This window comes from Ixodes scapularis, unplaced genomic scaffold (genome assembly GCF_016920785.2).
Source record: "Ixodes scapularis isolate PalLabHiFi unplaced genomic scaffold, ASM1692078v2 PGA_scaffold6__148_contigs__length_123643588, whole genome shotgun sequence".
Classification (NCBI taxonomy): Eukaryota; Metazoa; Arthropoda; class Arachnida; order Ixodida; family Ixodidae; genus Ixodes; species Ixodes scapularis.
The window spans coordinates 31554489-31570823 of NW_024609881.1; positions in this window are offsets into that span (position 1 = coordinate 31554489).

A 16335-nucleotide genomic window follows, 5' to 3' on the forward strand; every position below is an offset into this window, starting at 1 on the left:
CCTCCGGTTAGAGTCACCGGAGGCAGAGGGGGTGGACTCTGATCTTGAGAGGAGAGCCTCCTCATCAGATCTCGACCCACCCTCGTCCATGGGCTCGTCTGCAGTTGCTGGCAGCTGGCCCTTGGAGGTCGACTGCTTTGGCACCTCCCCAGGCTTCCTCTGAGGAGCAGAGGTGTGGGGAGGTAGGCCCCGACCCCGAGAGGTCGAAGCAGCCGGTTGAGCAGGAGACGACATCTCCTGTTCTGGGGCGGATGCTGGCAAAGCAGCATTCACCTTGCGGTTCGGAGGCGGTGCCATTGGCGCCGCTCTCGGGGGTTTAGAGGGGGACCGTGACGGGAGATGCAGGTCGTCCGGAGACGTCTGAGTTCCCATCGAAACTACTGGCCGCGCTGGTCCCCTGCGCACGGCCTCGGCATAAGAGCCCTTCGATACAAAAGCAAAACGCTTCTTTGCCTCAGTGTAGGTAATGTTTTCGGTAACCTTTAATGTAAGAACTTCTTTCTCGTCTTTCCACACAGGGCAAGATCGAGAGTATGCCGGGTGGTTGCCACTACAGTTCGCACAATGAGGCTCATTATCGCACACATCTGCAACGTGTTCCTTGCTGGAGTACTTTGCACAGGTGTCCCTTCCCCGACAGTTCCGTGACCCATGGCCGAACCTCTGGCACTTAAAGCACCGTTGAGGGTTCGGCACATAAGGTCGGACCCGGCATTGAAGGTAACCTGCCTTTACAGTCTGCGGAAGAGTGGTTGAATCGAAAGTCAAAATTATATGTTTTGTCTTCCGTTCCACACCATCACGGCGAATAGTGATTCGTCGTGCATCTATAACTCCTTGACTAGAGAGGCCCTCAATTATCTCTGGCTCAGGTGAGTCAAGCAAGTCATCTTCAGAAATGACCCCTTGAACACTGTTCAGTTTGCGGTGAGGACTGACGCTTACTTTGTAGTCAGAGACAAGGTTCAGTTTAAGGAGGGCATCACTTTGCTGCTTTGTGTTGACCTCAACAAGGAGATCATCAGATCCCATCTTCTTTGCATTGTAATTGGCGCCAATAACACCCTCAAGAACTTTGGAGACTAGAAAGGGAGAAAGTTTGCCAAGTGGCTTGTCACCTTCCGAGTGCATAACAAGGAACTTCGGGAATTTTTCCAGTACAAAAGATTGTTTCGTGTTCAGTGCTTCGGTGCGGCCCCTTTTGGGGGGCCGATCAAAAGGTTTAAGTTTGGAACCCATATGAAGGGGGAGGGTTTTCGGAAACTGTGGTGCACCGCCCACCACCGAGCCCAACAAGGGAATAGGTAACGCTCCATAACAAGAATGGCTTGGCTGAAGACGTTACGCTATTAGTGCTGCCCAGTCTCTATAACCAAGAGTGGTTTTGGACAAGGTGTCTGTCGCCACCCAAGGTTAGCCCTTGCCGCCAAAGGAGTTGAAAAGGAAAGAAGAGAAATGAGAAGAGTGAAAAGGAGGAGAAGACAAGGGTGAAAGAAGAGAGGGGATAGTAGAAGTGGCGACTAGACTGAATCATCCTGGCCGGGCCTTACCAGGACTCCCGTCTACGAGAAGCAGGGGCCGAAGTGGTGTATTGCCTCACCCGGGGGGCCCCGAAGGGTCCAAACCTACCCCGGGCTCGGCTCAACCACCAGGATGCCCTTTTCCCCGGACACGGGAAAGCCACGCACAGCCATACGTGGGCAGGCGAACCCGCATGGCTCGGGGTCCGTGGAGACGCCACCCTCCAAACACCTGCTTTCACAGGTGCCCCCTGCGGGGTTTCTAGGAAATGAACACCCTCGCATGGCAGGTTAAGAGAGAGACGGAGGCTCTCAAAACGAAGGCTCAGGGGTTGAACAACAGTTGGTTTATGCTCGAAAGTACGATAAAACTTAGAGTCTCGAATACTACTGTGGGCTGGATGGCCGGCTTCTGATAACACCTCATAGGCATAAACTAGACTTAGATACTGCCGCCTTTTTTCGAGTGACATTTCATTGGAGTCAGCATACAAGCTTAAAACAGGAGATGTTCTAAAAGCACCAGTTCCAAGACGCAAACCAAGGTGATGCACAGGGTCAAGCATTCTTAAGGTAGACGGTCGAGCAGACGCGAACACAACAGACCCATAATCAAGGCGCGACCGCACTAGAAGGAAATACAAACGAAGTAGGCACCTCCTATCAGAACCCCAAGACTTGTGTGAGAGGACTTTAAGAATGTTCAATGCCTGCACACATTTCTGCTTTAGCCATTTGAGGTGGGGAACAAAGTTAAGCTTACTGTCGAATATCACCCCCAGAAACCTATGCTCAGTTGTAACTTCAATGGCATTTCCATTTAATATGAGAGTGGGATTCAACCTTAGCCCCCGCCGCAAGGAAAAGGGGACACAAATAGTTTTTTCTGGAGTGAACTTAAAACCATTCTCGTTAGCCGATTTAGTCATTTTATTTATGACTAGTTGTAGCTGCCTTTCACAACTAGACATATTACATGGTGCTACAGAGATTTGAATGTCATCAACGTATACTGAATATGATACTGAGGGAGGTATGATACGACAGAGAGAGTTAATTTTTATTGCGAAAAGGGTGACACTAAGTACTCCGCCCTGAGGAAAACCATTCTCTTGGACAAAGCAATTGGATACTGTTGCGCCTAACCGTACACGAAAGAAACGTCCACTAAGATAGTTTTTTATACAATGAAGCATTCTGCCACGTACTCCATACATGAACAAGTCACGCAGGATGCCATGTCTCCAAGTGGTATCGTAAGCATTTTCTAAATCAAAAAAGACAGATACGCAATGCTGCCTATTCACAAACGCCTCACGTACAAGTCTCCAGCCGGACTAGATGGTCTATGGTGGAACGTCCTGATCGGCACCCACATTGATTTACATCCAAAACATTGTGTTGCTCCAGGAAATAAACAAGACGCTTATTAATCATCCTTTCAAACGTTTTCCCTAAGCAACTAGTCAGTGCAATCGGCCTGAAACTTGTAGGAAGTGAAGGATCTTTTCCAGGCTTCAGCAGCGGAATTACTTCTGCCTGCTTCCAATCGGCGGGGAAGTGTGCATCGTTCCATAGTTTATTGAAATATGTCAGGAGGGCTGTGAGTGACTCCTCCGATAAATGCCGGATCATCTCATAATGTATCCGATCAGGACCGGGCGATGAACGCTTCCGGATTTCGAGAGCCTTTGAAGCTCAACCATTGTAAATGGCTGATTATATGGTGCAGACGCTCCTCCTGCCAAGTTGACTTTCATTCTTTCTGCATCTGCTTTAAACTTCAGAAACGCTGGAGAGTAGTGAGAGGAGTTTGAAACGGCTGCAAAATGTGCACCCAACACGTTTGCCTGGTCATGTAGCGAGCTTACAGAGGGAAATAGAGGGACTGTAAAGCACCGGTATTTGCTTCGACCTTGTGCAGTCGGTCCCACACTTCCTTTGCTGGGACGTAGCAGCTGATAGAGGACAGATAGCCTCTCCAGGACTTCCTCTTGGCCTGCTTCCTGGTCCAACGAGCTTGGGCCCCATTTCGCTGAAACTCTAGTAAATTGATGAATGTCGGATATCTGCGAAATATACCCCATGCCTTGTCCTGTTTTTACTTAGTATTAGAACAATCTTCATTCCACCACGGTTTACACTTTTTGGGGATGTTAGAGGAGGTTTGAGAAATGGAGCAAAAAGCGGCATTAGTGATCTGTTCTGTAATATATGTGGTGGCTTCATCATGTGTTAAGGACAAGAGCATGCAAGGCTTAAGCTCTGCATTTAGGTTGAATAGACCCCAGTCTGCCTTGAAACAGAAACCAGACTCTCCAGAATGACTGGAAAGTGGTCACTTCCAAAAGGATTATCCAATACTTTCCATGTAAATAAAGAAAACAATGAAGGTGATGAGATAGCAAGATCGATAGATGTAAATGAATTGTGAGCTGCACTGAAAAAGGTTGGCTCTCCCTTATTCATAAGGCAGAGCCCAGATGTTAATAAAAACCGCTCAAGGACCACACCCTGTGAGTCTCGACGGGCACTACCCCACAAGGGGTGGTGAGCGTTAAAATCTCCTAAAAGTAAAAAAGGATGAGGAAGCTGTGCAACAAGTCTTTGGAAATCATGAAGATGCAGCGGAGTGTTTGGTGGAATATAAATGGAGACAACAGTGATGAGGAGGTCCAAAAGAAGGCGCACAGCCACTGCTTCAAGATGTGTGGAAAGAGGAACCTGCAAGCATGCGACTCCACTTTGAACAGCTACAGCTACTCCACCTGATGCATTTGATGCAGGGCGATTGTACATTTGTACATTCCCACGTGACTCGGCACCCAGCAAAATTTGATATTACATCCAAGGCGAAGAGCTCTGTATACTTTAAAACAAACATGTTGTGTAAGTACATTCTTTGTAGAAACTCTGGAAGAAATAGCAGATAAGACACTTTGTGAATCGACAAAAATGACTGCATTCAATACACTGTTATCCAGAATATGCTCAATGGCTAATAAAATACCATAGAGCTCTGCAGTGAAGATGCTTGCCATTGAGTCAAGCTGCACAGCTCTTCCAAAGTTACCAGAATAAACTGCACCACCAACGGAAAGATTTCGACCCGTCGGTATAGTACTCTGCGCAACTGCTAGATATCCTTTCTTGCAAAGATAGAAACTCTTGCTGAAGAAACTGTGGAGCAACGGTCTTCTTACGGCATTTGGTGAAAAACCAGTCACAACATACGGGTAGCTCGTTCCAAGGGGCAATTCTCTCTATAGATTTTAGCAAGTTAACACCACTTGTGGAAGGGACAGGGAGGTTGAGAGAGCTACAAATACTTTGAACTCGAAAAAATAGGGGGCGCACAATTGTTGGCTTGTTTTCAAACAAATTACAGAACTGAGGAGTGTGTAAAATACTATAAGCAGGATTTTTCGGATTCGAAAGCACTTTGTAATAATAAGACAGGCTCAAGTACTGTCGGCGTTTTTCAAGAGACATTTGGTGCGTGTCCACATACAAGCTTAATACGAGTGACGTGCGAAATGCCCCAGTGACAAGCCGGAGTCCGAGGTGGTGAACCGGATCCAACATCCTTAGTGTGGATGGTCGTGCTGAACAATAAACAATCGCTCCATAATCCAGGCGTGAACGATGATGATGATGATGATGATTGGGGTTTAATGGCGCAAGAGCGACTTTGGCTATATTGCGCCAGACAAAATTACTTAAAACGGCTATACTAGGAAAGAGATATTAAAGTTTTCATGGTAAAAGTTACAGCTGATGTATATATCCGGTCTTTTTAAGATAGTCAATAACACGGTTAAGTGGCACTAAAGGATGATCACCAAGCAAAAACATAGGATGAAATGGAAGGTGACCTCTAAAAAGTTCAGGAAAACTTTGTCGGCGATGTTGGTGATGAAATCTACAATGCCATAAAATGTGCAAAACTGTCAGTACTTCTCCACAATGAGCACAGAGCTTTTCGTCTTCGCCACAAAGAAGATGTAGATGAGTCAGACGTGAATGGCCAATCCTCAGGCGGCATAATAGAACCTCCAGTCGACGTTCCTTAAGGAATGAGCTCTCCCACAGAGCCAAGATGGGCTTAATGACATGAAGTTTATTGTTACTCTCCGCGTCCCACTCCGACTGCCATGCCTTCAAAAGTGATTTCTTCCAAAGGGGCCTAAGGTCCTGATAGGGTAACCCAAGAGATGTTGCCGAGTCCTTTGCACCTGCAGCCAGTTTATCTGCTTGCTCATTCCCTGGAATTCCAACATGACTGGGCAACCAGCAGAATATTATGGTGTGTCCGAGTTTGAGAGCCCGGTTTATTTTGGACCGTATATGTAGTACAAGAAGATTCTTTGTGGGAAGTCTAGAAGAGACAGCCTGTATCACGCTTTGTGAATCGACAAAAAGGATAGCCTTTAATATTTTGTTACTCATGATATGTTCAATGGCTAGAGAGACACCATAAAGCTCTGCAGAGAAAATGCTTGCCATACCATCCATTCGTAAAGCTTTCTCAAAGGAACTAGAATATACGGCACAACCAACAAAAGATGAAGATTTCGACCCATCAGTATAGAATTCAGTATAATCTCTATATGTCTCCTGCATCGACTGAAACTCCTGCTGCAGGACTTGAGGGGAAATAGCCCATTTATCATACTTTGTGAGCGACCAGTCGCAGAAAATCGGCAATTCGTCCCACGGAGAAACTTTTTCTTTGTGCTTTAGTATGACAGCATCATTCAGTGGAAACTGGAGGGAGGCACAAAGGCTTTGAATGCGGAAGTTAATAGGACGCACGATACGTGGCTTGTTTTCAAAAAGTTGAGAGAATCGACAGGTACGGATGCTAGTGTAGGATGGATGTTGCGGGTCAGAATAGACCCTGCAAGCATAAAAAAGGCTAAGGTACTGTCTACGCTTCTCGAGAGACATCTGAAAGGTTTCTGCATATAAACTCAACACAGGTGATGTGCGAAAAGCACCTGTAGCCAGTCGGAGCCCCAGGTGATGAACCGGATCCAGCATCTTTAGTGTAGATGGACGTGCAGATCCATACACAATTGCACCATAGTCAAGGCGAGACCGAACTAAGGAATTGTAGAGTCGCAGGAGGCAGCGCCTGTCGGACCCCCACGAGTTGTGGGACAACACCTTGAGAATGTTTGATGATTTTAAGCATTTGCGCTTCAATTCTTTCAAATGAGGTACAAAAGTGAGCTTCTTGTCAAGGATTATGCCCAGAAATTTGTGTTCCTGGCGAACAGGTATGTCAATGTGGTTTAAATGCAAAGAAGGATCAAGGGACAATCCCCGGCGAAGCGAAAAGGGAACGCAAACAGTTTTTTCGGGAGAAAAAGTGAAACCGTTTTCATCTGCCCATTTGCTCATCCTATTGACTGTAAGTTGTAGTTGTCGTTCACAGCTAGAGAGGTTGCAAGAAGAAACGGAGATCTGCACATCATCCACATACAATGAGTAAAACACAGAAGGTGGAATCACACTTGCAAGACTGTTAATTTTTACAGCAAACAGAGTAACACTTAAAACTCCTCCCTGAGGAACTCCATTTTCCTGGGGGAACACATCGGACAGTGTAGAACCCAATCGGACCTGAAAAGTCCGGTCGCTTAAAAAATTCTGTATACACTGGAGCATGCGGCCTAATACCCCATAGTTGTGTAGATCCCGAAGAATTCCATACCTCCATGTGGTATCATAGGCCTTTTGCAGGTCGAAGAATACCGAGACACAATGCTGCCGATGTACAAATGCCTCACGAATAAAAGTCTCCAAACGAACCAAATGGTCTGTGGCTGATCGTCCCTCCCGAAATCCACACTGATTAATGTCCAAAATATTTTTTTCCTCCAGAAAATACACCAGACGCCGGTTGATGAGCCTTTCATAAGTCTTCCCAAGACAACTAGTGAGCGCAATGGGACGGTAACTCGCTGGAAGAGAGGGGTCTTTACCAGGCTTCAGAAGAGGAATAATGTGGGCGCTTTTCCAGCATCGAGGGAAAGCAGCTACTTTCCATAAATGATTAAAAAACATAAGCAAATGACTTAATGATGTTGGGGACAAGTGCCTCAGCATTTCGTAATGAATCCTGTCTGGGCCTGGTGCAGACTGCTTTTTTACACCCAGCGCCACTTCCAGTTCGCACATACTGAACGGTCTATTGTAAGCTGCCCGGTCATATCCCGACATCGAGATTGATTGCTTTTCAGCAGTAGACTGAAACTTTTGAAACTTTACACTAAAGTGGGAAGAACTAGATATATGTTGGAAGTGCATACCAAGAACATTTGCCTGATCTTTGAGAGATACGGCAGGCAAGGGAAAAAGAGGGATTCGGAAAGGTTGATAGTCGCCTCGGACTTTTCGCAGGCGGTCCCACACTTCCTTCGCTGGAACAAGGCTATTTATAGAAGAGGCATATTTGGTCCATGAGACCCTTTTAGCCTGTTTTCGTGTCCAATTCGCCTTAGCCCTACTTTTCTTGAATGCAATTAGGTTTTGATTGGTAGGGTACCGACGAAAAACTCCCCAGGCTTTATTCTGGTCCTTGCGAGTGGTTGTGCACTCCTTAGTCCACCACGGTTTGCATCTCTTAGGAAGATGTCCAGATGTTTGAGGAATAGAATTCGAAGCTGCACTAATTATACATTCAGTGACACAAACTGTCGCATTGTCGGGGCTCATAGTACGAAGCAAAGATGGATCAATCACAGCCTCTAATTCAAAAATAGACCAATCGGCATTCTCTAACTTCCACCTTGGAAGGCGAGTAGGAATCAATGGAATTGGTTTAACGCTTTCTAAAATAATGGGAAAATGATCGCTGCCAAAAGGGGTTGTTTAACTCTTTCAGTACCGCGCCATAGGAAATCGGACACGGAGTTACGATGACTTTCAAAGCGTATGGAAAAATACAAATTGGCGCATGAGAGACAGGCAGCGCCACCTAGTTTGCTTATAGACATCTACTCTATCAGTTTCGGTTTGGTTTTCCATCTTCTGACGTGAGGCGGCGCTGTAAAAAACGAAACTGTAACCGAAAGTAACAGCGTAGTCGGGAGCCAAGGCATCGCGGTTGCCGCTCGCATTGCATAAGCGGAAGGCTGTAGCAAGCAGTTCGGCCGCTTCTGCTGCTGATTTTTACGACTCAAGCAGCAGTGGTGACTCGAGTAACGATGTGGGGCCGTCAGATTTTAGTTCTGATAGCGACTCTCCAGCCCAATGTCCTGGAATGTCAATAGGAGCTCGCAGGTGCATTTCGTTTTAGCTTGCACGTGGCAGTTATACAAACACGGGCTTTATAATTGACAACAGTGTTATTTTTTGCATGTTTAGAGTATCGACAGCGTATGGCAAGGATATTTTTCCGAATGCATCGCGCTGTATCCAGCTTTCACCCCAAGAGACAGCCCGGTGTCCATGTCGGCGCAGTACTGCGGAGCGACTCGCGGCGGTTCTCAAGAGCACTGGATTTTTTTTCTTTTATTTTTCACTGCCTAGGTGGTAAGGACTTTCTCTGAGAACACAAACAAATACGACTGGATGCATATTTTGAACCGGCAGACATACGCTCGACGTGACAGCTCCTGGAGGAATGTCACTCCGCTGGAGATGCTGAAATTTATTGGGATTATCATCTACATCGGGATGGCTGAAGTTCTGCGACTGCACTTATACTGAAAAACAACAGGAATATTCAGAGGCCATCTCGCACCAAAAATTATGCCAAGAAAGCGTTTCTCTGCAATGCGTGCGTTGGTGGAAGACACTGTTTTTTCGTTGTGTGGACATTGCATGTGTAAATAGCTTCATATCTTCCAAGAACACCGAAAAGAGAACCTAAACGTCCCTGAACTTTCTAGAAGTGCCTACTCTGACCAGCTGGCATTTAGCGAAGAGGTAATTCAGCAGATCTTTGGGTATGATGAACGAGCACCAAGGCCATATTCCATTCTCACCCCAGATCCCTGCTCACCGCCAACCAAAAATAATGGAGAGAAGAAACTGCAAGCTCTGCTATCAAAAGACAAAATCACAATCAAAAACAAACGCCTTCTACTCCACATGCGAAGTTTATCCTTGCTTCCTGCCTTCGCGCGATTGTTTTTGTGAGTGGCACAGCCATCGGGACCACTAACTTCGCTGGCCATGAAAAATACAAAACGTGCCGTACAGGACTGAAAGATAGTGAAATGATGGCTAGGGCCACTTGCAACAGTTTGTATATTTCAAAATTGTGAAAATAATTTTCTGGCTCAGTATAGCCACTCATTTGTTCTTTGCTTGTGCTTTTCTTGTCAACTTTTTGTTCATTTGACAAATAAATTCTCTTAACTGTTTGCATACATAACACTGCCGTTTATTTAATTAAAATGCCCAGCTAATAACCTACAGTTTGATAAATAGCAATGTCTAATGTGTCCAGTAGTTCCAGAGAAAAAAAATATTTTCTGAAAGCACTGAAAATCGGTCATTTTTCCGCGGTAACAAAAGAGTTAAAACCTTCCATGAAAAACATGGGAGTAACGATGGTGATGACAGGGACAAATCAATAGCTGTAAAAGTGTTATGGGCGGCACTAAAAAACGTTGCTTCTTTTTGGTTTAAAAGACATAACCCGGATGATAATAAAAGTCGCTCAATGACTCCACCACGAGAGTCCTGTCGAGGACTACCCCACAAGGGGTGGTGGGAATTAAAATCGCCAAGAATTAAAAAGGGCTTGGGTAGCTGGTCGACGAGTCCCTGAAGTTCTTGCAAATGCAGCGGAGTGTTGGGAGGCAAGTAGAGTGAAACAAGGGTAATGAGGCGGTCCAGAAGAATTCGAACTGCAACCGCCTCAAGGGGAGTCTGTAGAGGGACTGGAGCACAGGCAACTCCACTCTGCACTACCACTGCTACACCACCCGAAGGGTTTGATGAAATGCGGTCCTTTCGGAAAACCTGATGACGACGTAACACTTTTGTGTGGGTGTCACTCAGATAAGTCTCCTGTAGGCATAAGGCCACAGGACGGAGCTCATCAAGAAAAAAATGTATGTCATCAATGTTACGAAAAAGGCCGCGACAATTCCACTGCATAATGCTAAAATTGTGGACCATTGTAATGTTTATAATAAAAAATAAAATTAAAATTAACTCAAGAGTAAACAAATTTTTTTACGACTTAAAATCTATCTTTACACGCGGAGCATTTTTCTTTTTGGAGGTGTCATTCGGCCTGCCCGTGGTGCCACCGGAGGCCGGAAGTAGAGATTCGGAGCTCGAGTGGGGTCTGTCCTCGTCGGACCTTGACCCACTCTCGTCCATTGGCTCAGCTGGAGCCAAAAGGGGCTCCTCCTTGGAGGCCTGTAACCTCGACGGCTCCCCCGGTTTCCGAGATCCACCAGGGGCAGAGGGACCAAGTCCCCGACCTAGTGGTGGCTGGAACGGAGAAGCAGGGGGTGCAGAACCCTGTGCAGGGAACGCAGACCCCTGTGCTCGGGTGGATCCCGACGGACCGGCATCCACCCTGTCATCTCGAGGTAGAGCAGTGTGCACTGCTCCAGAGGTGCCTTTCTTCTGCGACGGGGTGGTCTCCGTCTGCTCGGATAATAAATCCGAACCTTTCGCACGGCTGGGGAGGGCACCTGCCCGGGCAGCTGAGATAGCGCGCCCTGGGAGTTGCACCTTTAGTTTGGGACCAGAGGACTTAAGTGGTTGAGCAAGGTCCCCATAAGACACTTGCGTTCCCACAGACGCCATAGGTGGTGCAGGTCCCCGGCGCACCACCTCTGCAAAAGAGCCTCTCTGAAAACCCAAGAGGCGACGTTTTGCTTCGGGATAAGAGATGTTTTCCTTCACCTTCAGCGTCAGAATTTCCTTTTCTCTTTTGAAATGTTCACATGACCTAGAATACGCAGGGTGCTTGCCTTTACAATTTACACATTTCATGTCTTCATGACAGTCGTCAGCGTTGTGCTCGGAGCTACCACACCTGGCACATGTCTCACGGCCACGGCATGACCGCGAGCCGTGCCCAAAGCGCTGACAACGGAAACAACGGACAGGGTTAGATATGTAAGGCCGGACCCTACAATTCAAGTACCCCGCTTTCACGGAAGAAGGCAGGCTGTTGAGCTCAAAGGTAAGGACCAAGTGTCGCGTAGGAAGTTCTTTGTCATCCCTACGGATGGTGATGCGCTTTACAGCAACAACACCCTGGCTGCGCATGCCTTCAAGAATCTCTTCCTCCTGACTCTCCATCAGATCATCCTCAGATATAACACCACGAATGGTGTTGAGCATACGGTGTGCAGAGACGCTTACTTTCGTGTCAAGGATATGGTTGAGGCAGAGCAACGCTGCTGCCTGATTTTTCTCAAATACTTCTACCAAAAGGTCTCCAGAAAAAGTCTTTTTTGCATTAAACTTTTCCCCTACCAAGTCTTTTAATACCTTAGCCACAAGGAAAGGGGAGAGCTTCGACATCGGTTTCGTCTCAACTTCGGAATGTATAATGAAAAACTTAGTGACGTAGTCAGTGTTGTTCTTGTCCAAAGGTGGTAGATATGCATCGGTGCGGACCCTTTTGGGGGCCCGATCAGAAGGTTTAAGCTTGGAACCCATATGAAGGGGGAGGGTTTTCGGAAACTGTGGTGCACCGCCCACCACCGAGCCCAACAAGGGAATAGGTAACGCTCCATAACAAGAAGGGCTTGGCTGAAGACGTTACTCTATTAGTGCTGCCCAGTCTCTATAACCAAGTGTGGTTCAAGACAAGAGAATCTATTGCCACCCAAGGTTAGCCCTTGCCGCCAAAGGAGTTGAAAAGGAAAGAAGAGAAATGAGAAGAGTGAATAGAAGGAGAAGACAAAGGTGAAAGAAGGGAGGGGATAGTAGAAGGAGTGGCGACTAGACTGAATCATCCTGGCCGGGCCTTACCAGGACTCCCGTCTACGAGAAGCGGGGGCCGAAGTGGTGTATTGCCTCACCCGGGGGGCCCCGAAGGGTCCAAACCTACCCCGGGCTCGGCTCAACCACCAGGATGCCCTTTTCCCCGGACACGGGCTCGCCACGCACAGCCAGACGTGGGTGGGTTTTAGCCACTTTTTACTCAGGGTCTGTGGTGTCGCCAATGTGGCTGGGGTCCGTGGTGACGCTACTCACCAAGCGCCTAGCACCTAAGGTGCAGGCGCCCCCTGCGGGGCTCGGGGTCCATGGAGACGCCACTCTCCAAACACCTGCTTTCACAGGTGCCCCCTGCGGGGCCAGGCGTGAACGAACCAAAGCATTGTACAACCGTAGGAGGCATCGCCTGTCAGACCCCCAAGATATATGTGACAGCACCTTAAGGATGTTTGAGGATCACAAGCACTTCAGCTTTATTTCCTTTAAATGAGACTTGAATGTAAGCTTTTTATCAAAGATCATGTCTAAAAATTTATGTCCGCGCTTCACCAATATTTCTGTGTTATTCAATTGTAGGATTGGATCCAAAGAGAGACCTCATCATAGGGAGAAGGGCACACACACAGTTTTCTCTGGAGATAATTTAAAACCATTTTCATTTGCCCACTTGCTCATCCTATTTATTGTGAGCTGCAATTGCCGTTCACAACTAGAGAGGTTGCAAGACGAAAAAGATATTTGCACGTCGTCCACGTAAAGAGTAAGAAACGGATGACGGTATAACTTGAGCCAGACTGTTTATCTTAGGCCCGCTTCAGACGGAGCAACTTCACCCAGCAACTTACCGCTGCAACACGAGCAACACGTACCATCCGCGTTCACACGCAGCAACTTTTGAGCTGCATGTAAGCATGGATAAATGGTAATAGTGCGACCTTCAGTATTTGGTGGTACCTTGCGGCACCTAGCTGAAAACGTTTTTCCACGTCCCATTGTTGCTGGGTGCGCAACCCCGTTACCAGCGATCTCATTAGTTGAATCATCAACGTCTCTAAAAACCCAATTATTTTGTATTATTTAGCACGTTTGTAGAGAAATTAATTGAATAATAACTACTTCTATTTTTCTAATCGTATACAATGCTTTTATATGCTTAAAACAGAAAAAAGTATCTAGGCATTCAATCGGCAGTGACATCTTCACGTAATCTGCTTCGAACGTTTCCCGCGTAAAGCGCGCAAAAGACTTTCGTTGCTTTCGTTCGCTCGCTTCTTTTCGCCGGTCCCAATTTCAACAGTTGTGATCATGGCTCGAAATAAGAAAAAAAAGGCAGCAGCTGCACTTGTAATTGCTCTTCTTCACGAGGCAAACTCAAGGAAGACGCGAGTGTAAGTGAGGGAATTTATCCGTTGCCGAGCAGAATTTGGTGCTCACGGCTGCTTGGTGCGCGATTTACTCCGCGACGACTTGGAGTATCGCCGCTATATGCGGATGGATTTGGACACGTTTAACGAGCTCCCAGATGGCATCCTTGAGCATGTCACACTACAAGACACGCTGATGCGGCCAGCGATTACTGTCGAGGAGCAGCTGGACGTTACCCTTTGCTTTCTGGCCACAGGTACATACATCGCATTTTGAAGCTGTTCTGAAATTTGTTTATGTTTGGTGGTTTCAAAAAATTTGTGTTTTAGTTTGGGGCTGGGAAAAGCAAAAATTTGAATGTGTATCTCACTTCATACTCACCGTAAACAAAAATTGTTACTGCAATTATTATAGTTTTGAGTACATACTGAAAATCCTGCATTGCTAAAAAGAGATCCCCTGCAATCTCCTTTCTAGTCCATGTATCTTGCGTTTTATTAATCCCTTAGCTCACCTTTTTTGCAAAAAGAAAATGGCATGTTTTTGTTGGTCAAAGATTGCACAGCTACCCTCCAACTTTGGTGTAGAATACCTAAATAAATTAAGTATCGCAACATTTTTTTTTTTTTCAGGGGAGTTGTTTACCTCTTTGCACTACCAATACCGGATGGGGGTGAGCACTGTCCAGGAAAAGGTTATCGATGTGTGCTTTGCTCTCTACCTCTTCCTACAACTGAGGTGAGTAGTTGTCTCATACACTGGCACATTGTATTAAATAAGACAGTATGGAGAAAACAATTGTATTAATTTCTTCCTCACATATGCATATCCCAGTCTGGTTGAAAACTAAGATGTTGGAGAACTGATATGTTGCCTGCTACTCTAGAGTTTCCAGGATTGAGGTTCCTTTTGAAGTTGTTCCTATTAGCTCTGACTATGTACATGTTTGATTTAAGCCAAATCAAATTGCAGTAGCATGATGTCTGCTACAAAGTGCCATCCGGAGGCCAAAGCCTACATTAAAAAGGTGGCTGGGTTGCCTCAGTCCATATCTGTCATACTAACTGATGTAGTGTCCTCCACCTCCAAAATCCCTGCTCGCCCTTGCCGCTACCTGTACGCTGGAGCACTGATGCTTTCCAGCAATGTCCCCAGTCTACTTCTGGTTTAATGCAAGAACAAATAAATATATATGTTTGCTAAATATGTATAATAAAACATCACTGGTCTTGCTGAAGATCTGCCTAGCCATAAGACATGTAGTGCTTTAATTAGAGGTATAGAATTGTGAAAGTTTCTACTGGGTGAACCAAATATGAATATTTAAATTTAACTGTGAATCAAAATATTTTTAAATAGGAATTTTTTTACTTTTTACTTGAACCCAGAATGGCTAGTTTTAAAATCCAACTAGAAATATTTGCTGGAGAGCATGCGAGGACAAGGGAGGGTTTTATTACACAACTAGCATTTCACATACCTGTATTAAGAAAAAAAAAGCCCTGATAAGATTGCATGGTTATACCATAATACAACATGGCAAGCAAAGTATGACAGATTTATCTATGAGGAGTCTAATAGTAATTATAACCAAGGAAGGCTGACCAATAGTGAACAAAATGTGCAAGACCACCGAGTTAACTGATTAGCCGTTTCTCCTAGCACACCAGTGCAAAGCAGTGAAGCTTGATGCGCTTGCTCTGATGAAAAGCAGGGAACCCTGACGCCAGAGCATTGATTCGGTGCGGGACAGCTTTGACGCGAGAAACCCGACAATTCTGAACACAGTAATTTTCTAGTATTCCACAAACTCAAATAGTACATTGAATAGTTAAAGTGTGCTGTGAATCGAATATGACGGCAAACACTATTCACAAATTAGTTGAATTTCGAAATATTCACGCATTTCTACTTTTAGTTTGTTATATTTTCATCCTAGATTCTCTTTTGCAAAATAGGGTACAATGAAGTAAAACATTTACGGAATGCTTCATATAATTAACCCGAATACACCATAAAAACAAATTTGTCACGAGCACTAATATGCACTCATTATTCTGATAGCTTATATAAAAATATCTGGCTTCGTTTTTGTTTTCTTTAGCTGCATGAAGTTTCCATCCTCTGCTGAAGAGTGGCTCCAGATTGCAGCGGGCTTCGAGCAGAGGTGGGAGTTTCCGAACTGCATTGGCGCACTGGACGGAAAGCACATCCGGATCACGTGCCCGCAGGAGTCTGGGTCGTATTACTATAATTACAAAATGTATTATAGTATTGTCCTTATGGCACTTGTGGATGCGGATCTGAAGGTTAGTTCCTGTCATGTGTGCATGTGTACATAAGCAACTGCAACAGCATCGGAGCGACCGGTGTTTAATAAAGCCCTATTTCTCTTAGGCCCATCTATGTGCACGCTGGAGTAAATGGCAGGTGTAATGATGCCACCACCTTCAGGTCCTCGAGTCTGTTCCAGAAACTTGCTGACCCCTCCTGCAACTTTCCCCCTCCACAGCCATTACCA